This window comes from Amblyraja radiata, chromosome 22, assembly GCF_010909765.2.
Source record: "Amblyraja radiata isolate CabotCenter1 chromosome 22, sAmbRad1.1.pri, whole genome shotgun sequence".
Taxonomy (NCBI): domain Eukaryota; kingdom Metazoa; phylum Chordata; class Chondrichthyes; order Rajiformes; family Rajidae; genus Amblyraja; species Amblyraja radiata.
Window position 1 is genome coordinate 15,907,116 of NC_045977.1, and position 17,260 is coordinate 15,924,375.

General features: G+C 40.8%; 1 protein-coding gene and 1 long non-coding RNA gene across 4 annotated transcripts in view; one reads left to right on the top strand and one right to left on the bottom strand.

Annotated features, from left to right (window-relative positions):
• Window positions 1-7,270, bottom strand: part of axin1 (axin 1) — a 136,946-nt gene extending 129,676 nt beyond the window's left edge. Inside the window, exon 1 of one of the 2 annotated variants that reach the window (XM_033040475.1) lies at window positions 6,470-7,270. The gene's annotated coding sequence lies outside the window, so the exon portion shown is untranslated. The remainder of the gene's footprint in view (window positions 1-6,469) is intronic. The other variant, XM_033040476.1, reaches the window with a different exon arrangement.
• A 242-nt stretch (window positions 7,271-7,512) lies between these two features.
• The window catches only part of LOC116985626, a 28,805-nt gene continuing 19,057 nt past the window's right edge, over window positions 7,513-17,260 (top strand). Inside the window, exons 1-2 of one of the 2 annotated variants that reach the window (XR_004415316.1) lie at window positions 7,517-7,562; window positions 11,781-11,829. This is a non-coding gene — a long non-coding RNA (uncharacterized LOC116985626). Of the gene's footprint in view, window positions 7,655-11,780; window positions 11,830-17,260 lie in introns of both variants that reach the window. The other variant, XR_004415317.1, reaches the window with a different exon arrangement.

A 17,260-nucleotide genomic window follows, 5' to 3' on the forward strand; every position in this document is an offset into this window, starting at 1 on the left:
AATGTGCTTTAATTCAAAGCTATTGTAGATCAGGAGGAAATTACTTAAGCTATAAATCACAGCATTAGGCTAAAATATTATTTTCCGATCCCCTATCCCCCATAACAAAATGTACAAATGAAAACAACGGATGAGGGTCCATCACCTACTATGTCATTTCAACATCACCTCACCCCTTTCTTTAAAATTCATATCCTATTATTGAATTACAAGCAAACATTACTTCAATTGAAAAATACTTTGCACTCTGAAAGATGAAACTTCTGATAATTCGATAAAGCTTACACTTAACATGACCAATTTTCCCTAAAAAGGAATAGCACAAATTATCAATGTTAAAGCAAGATATTTTCTAATTTTGCATTGAAATACTATAAAAGGTGCAAAGAACAGCTAATGAATTGTAAAATAGCAATGTTAAATTATATTGTCCCAGGAGAGTCAGACTACATATACAACTGATCCAACCCTTAGTCTAGGGAGGTACTATTAAGTGTCAGTTCTTTTGGTTGAGACGTAGTTTGAGAAACTGCAGCAATATTTAAGTCAGATATTTCTGGCAGAAAGTGTAGGAAAGAACTACAGATGCTGGTTTAAATCAAAGGTAGACACAAAATGCTACAGTAACTCAGCGGGCCAGGCAGCATCTCTGGAGGGAAGAGATTGGAGTCATTTTTGGTCCAGACCCTTCTTCAGACGTTGGCAGAAACTTAATTTATCAATGAACAAAGATTTGTGTTTACAATTTAGTAAAAGTAAAACAAAATCAATCCAATATGCTTTGCTTCACACACGCATTATAAAATAGTGGACACAAACTGTTTCAGAAGACCAAGGTGTAAAATTTCAAAAATGCCATTAAACCCCGATTTATCAGGTGCATATTAAAAAATCTAGAGGGGTGATATTCTCCTCGACTCTAGCAACATTAACTGTTCAACTACGATCAGTAAAACAAAATGTATCACACAATTCACTTGAGCCAGAGGAGGCTACAGAAGCGGATACTATAACAACTTTGAAAAGATTTTGGACCGATATGTGGATAGGAAGGGTTCAGAGAGATGTTGGTCAAATGTTGGCAAATGCATCTGGCCCAGAATGCAAACTTGGTTGGCATAGATAAGTTGCGTTGAGGGGCTTGTTTCCATGCTGCACAGATCCGATTCACTGCAGTTCCTCCATTCTAACTATATATAACTTGAATGCCAGGAACGAAGGTTACAAAAAACAATGAACACTGCTCAATCCATCACAGGTACTGGCCTCTCCACCGAAGGGATCTAGAAGAGCGGCGTTTCAAAAAGCAACCAATATCATTAAAGACACACACCACTTTGGTCAAGCTCTCAAGACGGTCATATAGGAGCCTGAAAACAGTAACGTCCAGGTTCAGGAGCAGCCCAGCAACCATCAGCCTATTAAATACTAGGAACTCCAACTAAACTGAGCTATGAATTGCCTGGGTTGCATGGGTGTGCATTTCCTGGGTTTGCATTTCTGCAGAATTAATTTATCTGATTAAAGATGTTGCATTGTGCTAATTGGGAAGACCTGAATATCAGGATTTAAAAAAAAAACAACAATCTACATTAGATCCTAGAGTGTTCAGGCTTTGCTTTGTACTACATTTGATTTCTTTAAATTTATTGAAGTTGTTTTTCTGTTTATTATATTATCTATTGAATACTATGTTTACAAATCTGTGGGCTGCTACTCCAAGTAATAATTTCATTGTTCTGTTGTAGAGCATATGATAACAAAATGTTTGACTGTAGATTATATGCAAATTGCAGCTTAATTACTCACATTAGAATTATGACTACACCTGAAAAATGATATGGCCCAAAGTACATTGAGATATGGTATTACAGGAGGTGTGGGCTTATTGATCAAATTTTCTTTAAGCATTTTTCTCCAATGGAAGATATTGCTTGCAATTTTTTTAAAGCTATGGTCTGTCAGTATTTTAAATCACAACTCAAATTTTCAATGCACAATGATCCAAATGACAAATATGATTTTTTTTAAATGATTGCTTCTATCCTTTGTATCTTGATACCTTCTATCACAATTTTCACCTATAGATGAACTGAAATCCTACCTTTGATGAAAATGTAAACCTATCATTGATTATTTGTTAAATTTCTCAGGGTGACTAGAATACTTCTCGGCTCCATCATCCATTAAAAAAAGATTTTCAACAATATAAATCAGTGGTTGCTGCATAACATCCACAGAAATAGAAATCCAAACTGTCAGTCAAACTGTCCCATTTACTCATAAATGACATCCCCCCCCCCCCCGCAGATTTGCTACTTGCTAAAGCGATACCCATTCTGTTCAAACTCTAAACATTGTTTACACTTCCCTGTACTCAGAACTATACATCAACTCTCAACATTAGATGCGACATGATTATTTCTCCTGCTATTTCTGTATACATTTGCTTTGCTGATTGCAAGAACTTGCCACGTGCAAAATGACTACTGCAATTCCTTTATCACAAAATTGTGAAAGGTACCAAATAAACCCCAACGGAGAGCTCTTTTAAGACTGAAATTGTCTCCAAGATGACAGAATTGCAAATCAAAATTTCCTAAAAGCTGGCTGTCAACTCAAACTAAACCAGTGTTTAATGTATAATGGAATCAAAGACTAAATTGAACATTAACCAACATAAATGTACAACATTAATGAACACCTTACAATACTTAACGGGATCTCTTTAGGGAAGCAAAAGACATTAAATGAAAATGAGAGAACCATAAGTATAATGAGCGGCTGTAACATTCTGCCTCCCACAAGTGTGGAGGTGCATCTCAGATGAAAGCCCCAACATTTTGCTGGGAAATCCCACCCCAGGCACCTCACAATCAGTTTGATAATCTAAAGTAAACTTTGCAATTGTGATGACATAACACAATACTTTTTGCAACGGTGTCAATCCCATTAATCTCAAATTAAACTGTGGGCACAGACTTGAATTGGTGCAAATTTCCAACAAAATACAATTCAAATTTGGTGCATTTCTGCAGAATTAATTTATCTGATTAAAGATGTTGCATTGTGCTAATTGGGAAGACCTGAATATCAGGATTTTAAAAAAACAATCTACATTAGATCTTAGAGTGGCCTACTTTTCAATGATGCACTCCATGGGGGAACCAACTGCTGATAAATATATTCATTTTCTGTTTTTTTAAATCCTGCTTGAAAACATATTTTGTGTTGCAGAATGAATCCATGAAAAAAATTAAACACCCATCACGACTCGAAAAAAATCCAGATATATTTAGGCAATATTTAAAATTAAAGAGCCATTAAAATAGTTTTAAAAAAACCCCGATTCCACTGGCATATACCGAATATAAAAATAATCAAACGATACTCTTTCCTCGCAGGCATCGACCTTCATTTAAAAGCAGCCTCCCCGTTTGATGTTTTGAAACCACCTACAATCGCCGTTTAATCTGCTGCAATGTTTAAGCTATTATTCCTTAGATACTTTTACTACTGAATCCTTTCCTGAAGGGCAAATCTTTATTCGTCCACCTTCAAACTATAGTTAAATAGATATATCTAAACGTGCTAGTTGCAGCGATTGCAGATCAGGTTGGAACAGAATCGCTATACCTTGCACTTGCGAGATGTTTCTGCACAAGTCCTCTCGATCTGACTGATGCATCTGCAGCCCGCATCACATTCATTTCTTGGCCTCTCGAACAACGTGGGGGGATGGGAAAGTGCAAACGAGACCCCTTTAAGCTACTTGTTCTCGTTTGTTTCTAATAGAAACGGTCCAAGCTCTCCGTTTTAAACACGCTACATGTTGTACGACTTTCCAATATCGAATATCATAGCGTTAACCAATCTACGAAGATCTCGCTAGAAACAAATCTCATCTAAACTTGATCTAGAAATGATTGGCATAAAATCCAAGCACAATTCAACTCACCCTTTGCACATTTTCAGGCACAGCTACCTCACACTGCAATTAAACACGCTCCTGGCTTCGCGTCCTGCCTTTAAAAATCTGTGCTCAGCTGACGTGTGCATCGGGGATCTTTAAAGTCCAAACGCCCAAATATTAATAACAACAAGAAAATATTTAAACACTTTCTTTGTTATTTTCAATCTCTCGCACACTCAGGAGACATACACATTCCCTGGCCCCCTCTAAGACGGTCCAGAGAGCGCCCCCTGCCTTAGTACAGATACTGCATGGAGTTCACCAAACATCCAGATACGTACATCGTACATACCGAAAATCCTTTGGCCTAATCCACTAATTGTACCCGGCAAAAAAAAATCTAAAGATTATAAATTCAACTTTTTCTGTTGATCGTGATATGTATTTAGAACAAAGCAAAGTCTCAATGCTCCCGCGAATGTCAATCACCTTTAGTAGAATGCCTTTGTATTCCACACGATGTCATTCTCGCAATCAAACCAATTTGCGCAAAAAAATGATTTAAATACTAGACAGGGTTAAAACACAAAACATTTATATTCCCAAAGAAAACAGGTATGGATCATTGGTAGATACAAATAATTTCCCATCGCCATGCCAAATGCTACAATGTATAAACTGGGGTTTACACCAACTCACTCTAGGGGAAGTAACAATATTTATTTACCAAAATTGCAACATCCGAACTGCATTGGATTTGAGATTTTCATGTTGGTATACCAAAATACAATGATTAAGGGCGCAAGGCATTCAGCAGAGTCTGTAAGAAAGTCAAATCCCGGAATGCAAAACAACTTAAAAGGTCTTCGTGTGTAATTATATCTGATTAGAAATAGTGAACATGTGTTAAAATCTCTTAACTATCAAATAAAAATTGCAGTTATCTCGAAATACCATCAGCAGTCCTCAGATGTTTTATCGTTCATGTCACTGGAGCATTTTTACACACATTGGTACTTGTTATCCTTTAAACAATCAGTACTTTGAACCAATTAGTACCATCCAAACATAAAGTATCCCTCTTCAGAATTAATTACAATATGGGTGAGCACATACAATATTTAATTTAACCCGTTATAGAGACCGTACATATTTACACGAGATTCAAGTTACCCCTTCTAGCGTGGGCATTAATGCGTTCTGTATAAAAACCTTACTCAAAGGCAAAATGTTCCAGATATTTGATTTTCATACCCTAAACGTGTCCACTTCATCCTCTGTATATAGTTTTTAATAACAATTGAATTAAGAACTCAAGATACCTCATTTTAATGTGTCTATGTTCATGGGGCTATAATGATTTCTGGATCGACTTGTTAGGCAAAGGAGTAGTTTATATTCGAAGTTCAAAGGTCAGCCGAGGTCAAATGTCCTACTAATGCTTAAACCACGCCAAAAAATCAAATCGTAACTACACCTTGTTTGCAACAGGTTCAATTCTTAATACTTCCAGTACTCGCCTGTCAGTGAAATAATTGTATTGAACTACTTGATTACAAATGAAATATCTTTAGCAATCTATTTTCATTAAAAAAATTGTTACGCTTCCCCCCCCCCCCCCCCCCCCCCACACCACCGCCCCGAAAATGGTCCAAACAGACGTCGGGTGGAGGGGAGGGTTTGAGAGAAGGAAAGCCAATGTTTTGAATACATACTAAATTGTAATTAAAATTTTTTGATGAGGAGCTAAAATATAGGCAATATGCAGACTGATCAGTGCAAAAAAAAAAAACGGAGAGCACCTGCCAAAACTGCCGTTGAAAAGCTAAATATATACAGGTCAATGGTTTTATGTTTAGTTGTCAACGAAGAGTAACGTTAAGACCAATGAACAAACGCTGAAGCACCACTTTTGTGTTCAGCTAATGTTTTTGTATGCAATGTAACAGCTAATTCAGCTCAGGAACGCGAACAGATGTCACTACTATTTGGACCAACAACTGTGAAGTTGGGCAAAGTTTCCAGCCATTAAATAACTGGATTATTTGCCGTTCGCCTTCCAAAACCCCTAATATTTCCTTTATGGAAGAACTGCAGCTTTCCTCTTTTGTTGCTATAAAGTAGAAAGATCTGGCATATGGCGCAAGATTGCTCGTCAGGAAAAAAAAAGTGCATTTCAAACCAGATCCATGTAAACCGATCAAGAAAGTTGCAAGTCCCAGATTTTTCTCCCCAACAAAGTGCAAGTCTCAAAATGATCTGCTCATCAAAGTGTACGTCTCAAAATGCTCTCCCCAAAGTGCAAGTGACAAAATGTTCTCCCCGGTAAAGTGCAAGTTCCATTTTTTTCTCCAAAGTGTAAATCCAAGACTTTTCAGCAGTATAACTACTTTTGCAGTTGTTTTAACCTCACCTCCCTCCCTCCACCCCACGCCACCACCAAAAAATAGTTTGCCGCAGAGTGGCTGAGCCACTTTCACAGCTCCTCTCCCTTCTATGTTTTCTCTCGCACACGCACGTACCTAGACAAACAAACACAGAAAGGGTCGGATTTACCTGTTCACTCTCACCCTCCCCGTCCTACACATGTACGGCGGCGAGCAGCAGCAACTCCTCGATCCAGCCGAATCTGTTGCAAAGTTTCTTCCAGGACGACGATCCGCCGCGACGGCCGGGTAGAAACGGCGGCGTCGGCCGCCTCCGCCCCGGCTCTTGCATGATACTTAGTGTACAGATATATATTTATATTTTATCAAACACCCTCTCCCCCCCCCCCCCCCCCCCCCCCCCCGCCTCCTCCTCGATTAACTAAAAAAATGAACAAAAGACCCGAGCAGATTTTTTTCTAAAACACCCTCCCGGAACGGCGTTAATCTTGAAGAAGAGAGGGGGTTTTTTTTTTGATGGGGGGGTGGGTGGGAGTTGGGAGCTTTTTTTTCCTTTGCCTGGAGCCGAGGAAAAATGTCGACGCCTCTGCCTCCCGTTGCCGTCGCCGCCCGCCCTCCCGCCCGCTCGCGACTAACCGCCTCCAACGATTTAACTCGAAGCCCCTGCACCGCGAGCCGACATCAAAGCGCGCCGCCGCCGCCGCCAGCAGCACCAGGTCCTGGCAGCTCAGCGCACACCTCACTCACTACTTCCCTTTCCCTCCTCTCTCTGCTTCCCCCCCATGCTCCAGGAAAAAACAAAAACATATATATATATATATATATATATCACACAGGCGTCTATATTCCAGCAACAGCCGGAAAAGGGGTGAAGCGGAAGAGAAGTTTCCCTCCTCTATCCACTCTCCCTCCTCCCCGAATAAAATTCCATCTGTTCATCAGGTCGGACCTCATCAAAGCATTCTCTCACTGAAAGCGCTCGGCGACCCATTACCTCATCGACGCCCTGCGGTTCCCAGGTTGCTGATTGGCCGGTCGGGGTGGAGGGGCATGCTGGGAGATGTAGTTCCCGGTGAATGTTGTTCACGACGCAGGAGGGGCGGAGGGGCATGCTGGGAGATGTAGTTCCCGGTGAATGTTGTTCACGACGCAGGGAGGAACGGGGGGGACGAAAGCTTCCAGCGAGCACTGCGAATTGGGCGCAAGCGCATTGGAACGGCGGCGTCTTGAGAAGAGTTGGCATAGTTGATCTTGGAGCCCAGGTAGTGATTATGTTGGATTTAGCCGGCTCACTCCCTGCCCCTTCCCCCAAGAGCATACATACCCACCGCACAGGTTGAACGTTTGACTCTAGGTAATTATAAACTAGATGAAAGAATAATAGAGATAATATATATAATGTGATAATGTATATATGAGAACGGCCCAGGCCCATCCACCGACGCACATTCCTTTCCAACAATATAAAGGCAATATTTCTCCTCCCCGTTTAGGTTAATTATTATCACGTGTACCGAGGTGCAGAGAAAAACTTTGTTTTACGTGCTAGCCAATTAAATCAGATAATACCATTCAGCGATACAATCATGCCAAACACAAGTAGAGCGAAAGAAAAGATAGAATGCAAAATATAGTTCTCGGCAACAAAGTCCAATGTCAGGCAATGTGGATAGAGGTGAATCGGACACCACCCTAGCTTATGCTACCCTTAAAACTCTTTCAGCTCTGCAGTCATTTTCCCCAATCTCCTGGAGATCTTTCCTCAACTCTTGACTTTGATTACTCTACACAGCATGCTTACACCTCCTGTCCAAGGTCCACAAGCAGACCCATTGTTTCCACTCCCGCTCTACTGAACTTATTTCCTCTTGCCTTCTTCTTCAGCGCTGTCCCACTTATCTGTAAACATCTGATACCTTCTGCCACAGGCAGCTTCCAATTCCTTGGTCCCAAATGGCCTATCTCTATGGAGACACAAGGAAATTTAAATATTGGAATTGTGAGTGAAACGCAAAGTACTGGAGTAACTCAGTGTTGGTGTAATCAACTGAGCAGTAATCTCTGGAGGGAATGGGCACACTATTTTGAGACAGAACCCATCTTCTGGCCTACCTTAATCATGGACATCCAGTTCCTATAGTCCTCCTCACACCGTCCGCCTCGTCTGTGTACAGAAACCTCATCAGTTCCCTACCAATGCAATTATTTGCCTGATCATGCTTTGAATAACTTCTTCAACTCCTCCCACTTTCACATAGAAACATAGACATAGAAACATAGAAAATAGGTGCAGGAGGAAGTCATTCGGCCCTTCGAGCCAGCACCGCCATTCATTGTGATCATGGCTGATCGTCCCCTATTAATAACCCGTGCCTGCCTTCTCCCCATATCCCTTGACTCCACTAGCCCCTAGAGCTCTATCTAACTCGCTTAAATCCATCCAGTGACTTGGCCTCCACTGCCCTCTGGCAGGGAATTCCATAAATTCACAACTCTGCGTGAAAAAGTTTTTTCGCACCTCAGTATTAAATGACCTCCCCTTTATTCTAAGACTGTGGCCCCTGGTTCTGGACTCGCCCAACATTGGGAACATTTTTCCTGCATCTAGCTTGTCCAGTCCTTTCATAATTTTATATGTTTCTATAAGATTTGCCCCTCATCCTTCTAAACTCCAGTGACTTCACCAATCAAAGGTGTCTCTATGGAAAATTGCATAGGCCCATATAACCCTTCCTCTTTGTGGATTACATGGAATGGCTTTTGTTTTGGTTCTTTAGCACCCTATCTCAACTAATTTTTCAGTATATCCTGTACTCCTGCAGAATTCAAAACTTCATTATTTTGCTACAAATTTCCACCCAGCTCTGACCTTCTCATGGTCGTTCTCTGTCTTTTGCTTCTCTTTCCAAATCTCTATCTCCATCTTGGGGAATAAGCTAGCAACTAAGATCCAGTACAAACCTGCAGACTCTCACAGCTATATCAAGAAGCATCCTGACCTAAAATGGTGTCTGTCATTTCTCTCCATAAATGCTGCCTGATCAGCTGAGTTCCTTCAGCTCTTTGTATTTATGAAAGATTCCAGCATCTGCAGTGACTTGTATCCCCGCAACTATGTCATCTACTGTTTGTGCTACCCTGATTCCTGCATGGATTCTACTCTGTGAATCACCCGGGATAATTGGATTAACTCATGATAAACATTTGACGGCACAGGGCCTTCACTCACTGGAGGTCATAAGGATGAGGTGGGACCTCATTGAAACTTACAGAATAGTAAAAGGCCTGGATCGAGTGGATGCAGAAAATGTTTCCACTAGTGGGAGAGTCTAGGACCAGAGGGCATAGCCTCAGAATGAAAGGGCGCACCTTTAGAGAGATGAGGAGGAATTTCTTTAGTCTGAGGATGGTGAATCTGGAATTCATTACCACAGACAGTTGTGGAGGCCAAATCCTTGGGTATTTTTAAGGTGGAGATTGACAGATTCTTGATTAAAATGGGTGTCAAGGGTTGTGAGAAGGCCAGATAATGGGGTTGAGAGAGAAAGGTAGATCAGCCATGATTGAATGGCGGAGTAGACTCGACAGGCTGAATGGCCTACTTCTGCTCCTATGACATAAACTTATGAGCCTCTGTTCCATCACATTTGCTCTGATGATGAGATTTTCCACATAACTACATTCTCAGTTATCCTCCTTCTGAATCATGGGTTTCCCTCCACCATCGTTAACAGTGCCCTTGTCTGCATCTTATTTATTTCCCATATTTCGGCTATCGCCCCTTCTCTCATGGACAGGGCAAGGATAGAGCTCCCCTCTTCGCCACGAGTATGCATTCAATTGATTATTTTTTTCAATTTCGTAGGATTCCATCGCCAATCACCTCACCCCTTTCAGCATTTCCAAGCGAGCATTTTGCTTGCTGTCCACTCTCTTCCATCTCCACCAACCACTCCCACACCTACCTAGCTGTTAGTGGCCCCTTGCATGAGGAGGTCCAAGTTTGATGAACATCACCTCATAACCTCCCTGGTTATGTCGAGTCCTACCAGATATAATAATGAATTGTACAAATTCAGGTAAATTGTTTTCTCTGTATCAGAATAGGCCAGGTCTTCTATCTGACAGGGCAATAAACAGTTTGAAAAAGAGTCCCGACCCAAAATGTCACCTATCAGTGTTCTCCAGAGATGCTGCCTGAACCAGCTATTGAATAAGATTTAAAGATTTAAAAGGCATTTGGACAGGTACATGATTAGGAAAGGTTTAGAGGGATATGGGCCTAATGCAAGCAGGTAGGACTAGTGCAAGCTAGTGTAGATGGGGCATCCTGGTAAGCATGGGCAAGTTGGGCCAAAGGGTCTGTTTCCATGCTATAGGACTCTTAAGATCAAATCGGATCTAATTGTAACTTCATTTCTTCATTATGGCCTTTCCCTAGTTACCCTTTACCCCCTCCCCTAGCAAGTATCTATTTAGCTCTCCTTTAAAAGTTTTCCATGGTCTCATTTCCACAGCCATGTAAGGAAGAATATTGGGAAATGCTTGCAACCCTGTGGAGAAAATTATTTTTCCTCTGCCTTGAATGGATGACTCCACAATTTTAAACATGTTCTACATCGAATTCTACATTGAAATAGATCGAATTCTGTCTTTAATTTGTGTATTGGTGATATCTTTATTATTTATTTTACTCCGATTATATGTTTTTTACTCTTGTTAAATTCTGTAAGGTGTCCTTGAGACTTTTGAAAGGCGCCCACAAATAAAATGTATTATTATTATTATTACATTGTCCTCCAGCAAGAAACCTCCACATCCACCCTGTGGTGAACCATCAGGGATTTTAAATGTTTCAATCAAGTCACCCCTCATTTTACCAAACTACAACAGATATAAGCTTAGGCTATCCATCCTTTCCACCAATTGAAGGCATTACTCTATTAAACCTTCTCTCAATTTGCTAGTACACTCACGTTCTTAAATAAGGAGAGCAGTACTAAACACAGTACTCCATATGTGTCCCAACATTATCCATGTAAAAGAGTTGCATTTTTATTAGCCTTTTAGGGAGAGTGAGTTAGAGGAGGAAGAGTTCCAAATTTCTCTTAAAATATTTTGGGGTAGAAAGTGAACTGTTCACTCAGGGAGCGAGAGGGAGAATATTAGTTGATGATGTCTCCAAACTATTTTAGAAGAAGGGTGACAATGGGGTGGGGTGGGGAGAGGACCGAGTAGGCAAAAGGTTCACAATTTCAGCATCTTTGCTGTGATGGAGAAAGGAAGTTCATGTCATAGGAGCAACATTAGGCCATTCGGCCCATCAAGTCTACTCCGCCATTCGATCATGGCTGATCTATCCCTCTCAACCCCATTCTCCTGCCTTCTCCCCGCAACCCTTACCAATCAAGTATCTCAATTTCTGCAAAAATACACTATGTCTCGGCCTCCACCGCCATCTGTGGCAATTAATTCCACAGATTCACCACCCTCCGACCAAAGAAATTCTTCCTCATCTCCTTTCCAAAGGTATGTCCTTTTAGTTCTGTGACCCTTTCAAGATGGAGAAACAGCCTTATTTTGGAACAGACAGGTAACCTGTATGCAGCAAATTCCTGCAAGCAACAGTGTGATATGAACAAGTTTTTTGTGAGGTTTATTATGAAACATATATTGGCTAGGACTGGAGGGACAGAACTGAAATTCTTCAATATAATGTCATGAGTTATTTTACTTCTATCTGAAAGAATGGATGGGGCCTAATTTTAAAATTTCAGTTGAAAAGCAGTGCATTCTCCATCATTGTCCAAATCTGCCTGTAGGACTTTAATCCTTCTGACGCAGGCAAGGCACTAACTTTGGCCTCATTGATATTGGCATTGATTTATTATTGTCACATGTAATGAGATACAGTGTAAAACTTTATATACTATCCAAGCATATCATACCATATATTAGTACAGCAGGTAGACTTTAGACTTTTAGACTTTAGAGATAAAGCGTGGAAACAGGTCCTTTGCCCCATGGAGACCGTGCCAACCTGTACACTAGCACTATCCGATGCACTAGGGACAATTTACAATTTACCGAAGTCAATTAACCTACAAATCTGTACGTCTTTGGAGTGTGGGAGGAAGTGGAAGTACCCGGAGAAAACCCATGCAGGTCACAGGGAGAACATATAAACACATACAGCCCCCGAAGTCGGGATTGAACCCGGGTCTCTGGCACTGTAAGGTAGTAGCTCTACCAGTGCGCCACTGTGCCCCTCCCCCACCCAACTCTTCTGCAATAGTGTTACAGCTACAGAGAAAGTGCAGGGAAAAAGTGCAAGAGATGCAATAAGATTCATTGGATGATCAAGATCACATGCGTAGCATATGAGAGGTCTGTTGAAGAGTCTGATAACTGAGGGGAAGAAGCTGTTCTCGAATCTGGTGGTACATGCTTTCAAGCTTTTGTAATTTTTGCCTGACAGGAGAGGGGAGAAGAGAGAACGACCGGGGTGTGAGTGATAATTTTGGCTGGTTTTCCTTGGCAGTATGAGAAATCAATGGGAGGGGAGGTTCATTTGTGGGATGGACTGGGCTGCGTCCATGACTCTCTGCGGTTTCTTGCAGTTTTGGGCAGAGCAGTTGCCATACCGACACTTATATATAGTGTTCAAAAGCACTTTGTCTACTCCACTTATATATAGTGATGCTTTATAATCCATTTAAGTTTTGAAAATTTGAACGAATAGTTTTGGAGACTCTTTGAAAACACAAATGTTTCTGTCTAATTAATGCCATTTCTACAATATATTAAATATTTCACAATCACTTGACATAATCTAACAATTTGCCATCACTGCCAGACTAATTAATTGGTGAATGATTTATGTGAACATTATGGAAAATATAAATCCAAAAATATATTTAAACCTAAATTAAAGAGATAGAAGAACATGGAGGTGCTCAGGTGAATAAAATATATATTTTTGGACATATATTAAATCCATGGAATGAATTTACAGGTAGAGTAGAGGCAGCAAAAATCTGTTTAATTAAAAAAAAGAACAAATAAAATGTTTAGGATACTGCTGCTTGATGAAAACAAATATGGACTTTCTTATCTGTTAGAAAATGTACAATCATCTGAAGTCCGAGTTTCATTATCAGTTTGTGCTTGACTACTGTATCCATTCAGCTACAGAGGTGTTAAAGGTGGCCTGATTTCTCCCAGGAGGGCAAAGCCATTGATTTTTCCTGTTTTGATCTCTGCCTGGTGAAGGGAGGGTTTTTCTAGTTCTAGGCATTGCTGGAGATTTTATCATAAAATGTCCAACTGTTTGGACTTCTAACACCTCGCCATGTGATATCTGATGACATAACTTTTGCAAACAATATTGCTTCTCCTCAAACCCTTCCAGTTTGGCTTTGTTATGTAAAGCTATTCACTATACTGGAAGTTATAATCGAAGTTGTACTTGGTAAGCAGCTGTGACCAAACTGAGGAACACCACACACTGGTACAGCTGGTAGAGCAGCTGTCTCACGGTGCCAGGGAACTGAGTAAATCCCTAACCTTGGGTGCTGTCTGTATGGAGTTTGCACATTGCCGTTGTGAGCGAGTGGGCTTCTTCCAGGAGCTTTGGTTTCCTCCCACATCCAAAAAAACATGCAAGAAACGTTAACCACATTTAAAATAAAATGAGACAAGTACATTGTTACGAAATCTTTAAAAGGATATGGATGGAATGAAGGATATGCAGGTGAGACTAGTGTAGATGGGGCACCTTGGACGTTGGTGTAGGTTAATGGGTCTCTGTAAATTGCCCCACATGTGTAACGTAGAACTACTGTGAACCAGTGATCGGTGAATGGTGTGGACTTGTTGTGCCGAATAGGCCTGTTTCCATGCAATATCTTTCCACCAATCAATCAACACAACTGTTCAGTGTTTTGAGGATCTCTTGCACCATAGGTTTAAGGTGAGAGGGGAAAGATTTAATAGGAATCTGAGGGGGCAACTTTTTCACACAGGGTGCCGGGTATATAGAATGAGCTGTGAAAGGAGGTAGTTGAGCAAGAAACTTTAACAACATTTAAAATAAATTTGGACAAGTACATTGTTATAAAAGCTTTAAAAGGATATGGAACGATCACAGGCAGGTGAGACTAGCGTAGATGGGGCACCTTGGTCGGCATGGCCAAGCTGGGCCAAAGGACCAAAGGCTGTCTTTGTGCTGTATGACCATAACCATTTCACTACCACTTTGACAGACTATGTCACTCCACGTTGAGCCATGGAGGAGGGGCAAGGGTTAGTTAGGAGGGTTTGCTACTGTGTTGTGCATTGATAACAAATAAGGATGAATATGCAGTGGACATGCAGAATGCACATGATAGGTGATAACTAGATTTCTAATGGGTAAATATTTTAATGTAAGGAATTGGGGAGAAACTTCCCAAAATTCTGAAATTGGTAGTGAAAGATGGGATGCCTATGTGCTAATCTGAATGGTTACTGGCATGAAATAAATGTTTCTGCCTGCTCTTCTGTGAGAACTACAGAGACCAATTTACTTCAGGTGGGCTGAAAAGATACTGATGACAGTTTTATTAATAAGAACATGAGAATTAGAAGCAGGAGTAGAGCATTCAGACACTCCCTTTTGTGCCACCATTCAATGAAGATTATGGCTAATATTGTACCTCAGCATCATTTATACATATCTTTTGAATTCCTTTTCCAAAAATCTATCAATCTCTGACTGAAAAAGGGTCTAGACCCAGTCTGAAGAAGGGCCTCGACCCAAAATGTCACCTATTCAAGTCCTCCAGAGATGCTGCTGTTGCCCACACCCGCTGAGTTATTATAACACTTTGTGTTCTATGCCAGAGTTTAGCAGCTGCACATCATTGTGTCTCCAATCTCTTACTTGAACTCAACAATGAGCCTCCACAACTTTCATGGATAGTGAACTCCATACTGTCCTCGGGTAAAGGCGTTCCTTGACAAATGCAGTAAGAAATTTCTGCATTTCAATGAGATCACCTCTCAGTCGTCTGAACTCTAATATGCCCAGTATGAATCTCGCTGTCCAGGACAATCCTCCCATCCTGGGAATCTGGCGAACATTTGACCTATTTCCACCATTACAAGTATAACCTTTCGCGGGTAGCGATGCCAAACGTGTACACAACATTGAAATTGCAGTCTCACGGATGAGTTATATAATTGCAATATTTATTATTTTATATAAATACTACTTTAATGGCCTAGGTACCATTTGCCGTCCTAACCACTCATTAATACTGCATTTTAACTTTCAGTTATTCATATACACTGGAGCTTTATATAAATTGCAATCTTTACTCTTATGTAAATATTGTATTGAAGACCTATGTACCACTTACCTTCCTAACCACTTGCTACAGCTGTATTTGAATTTCCAGGTATTAATATAAGAAGATGCCCAGATCCCTCTGAATACCAACCCTTTTCAGTCTCTCACAATTTACAAATACTCCACAATGCTACGGTTTCTGCTTAATATTTTCCCACGTGATACCTGTGCACTATTTGCCATGTCCTCACCCAGTTAAATTGCCCTTTTTTCCTTTGAAGATTCTCTGCATCTTGCTCACCAGTTTTGTATCATCAGTAAACAATATTTGGTTCTTTTATGCAAACATTGATAAATATTGTGAATAACTGGGGGCGCAGTACCAATCTCACCAATGTGGCACCTAATTAGTGACAATCTCCCTAACCAAAAATGAAATGTTTGTTCCCACTCTCTGTTTTGTATATTTTAACCAATCCTCAATCTATGTCAATATATTGCCCCAATGCAGATAGTTAATAGCCTCTTGTCTGGCATCTTATCAAAAGCTTACTGAATATCTGATTTCCATTGATTTCCCATCATCTATTCTGAGGGTTGCAACCTTAAAACAAATTCTCAACAGGTTTGTGAAACTCAATTTCCCCTTTGTAAATCCAAGTTGATCTGCCGCATCCTGTTATTATGTTCTAATTATGCTGTTCCAAATTTTTTTCCCCTACTACTGATGTCAGACTAACTGGTCTTCTCTTTGGTTTTCTCCTTCCCTTCTTTATTAAATAGTGGGATTTTATTCACTTCCTGCTAAACTTTGAGAACCATTCTTGAATCCAATTAATTGTAGAAGATCACACCAATTCATACATTAATGTACTATTTTTAGCCACTCTTAATTTATTTCCACCTTAGCATATTTGTTATTTTCTGTTCAATCCTACTGTGCAACAAGGCCAATAGTTGAGGGAATTCTTTTTCCTTCCCCCCCTCCCCCTTCCACCTATATTCCTTCCTTTGGCTACACATTTCACTCCTTTCCTTTCCTTTTTTTTTTTTACAGCCTTTTGTCATTTTCAATTCTGGCCTTTGTTCACCCATCCACCATTGAAAGCGCCACTCACCTGTATCCACCTGTCTCGACCCGAAACATCACCCATTCCTTTTCTCCAGAGATGCTGGCTGAGCTGCTGAGTTACTTCAGCTTTTTGTGTCTATCCAACTGTCACTTGCCAGACTTTGCCCTGCCTCAGTTTCCAGCTTTCTCCCTCCCTACTACAATTCATTTGAAGAAGGGTCCCAACCCGAACTTCACTTTCCAGAGATGCTACCTAACCAGCTGAGTTACTTAAGCATTCAAGAAGGAACTGCAGATGCTGGAAGATCGAAGGTACACAAAATTGCTGGAGAAACTCAGCGGGTGCAGCAGCATCTATGGAGCGAAGGAAATAGGCGACGTTTCGGGCTGAAACCCTTCTTCAGACTGATGGGGGGTGGGGGGGAGAAGGAAGGAAAAGGGGAGGAGGAGGAGGAGCCCGAGGGCGGGCGGATGGGAGGGTGGGAGGAGACAGCTAGAGGGTTAAGGAAGGGGAGGAGACAGCAAGGGCTAGCAAAATTGGGAGAATTCAATGTTAA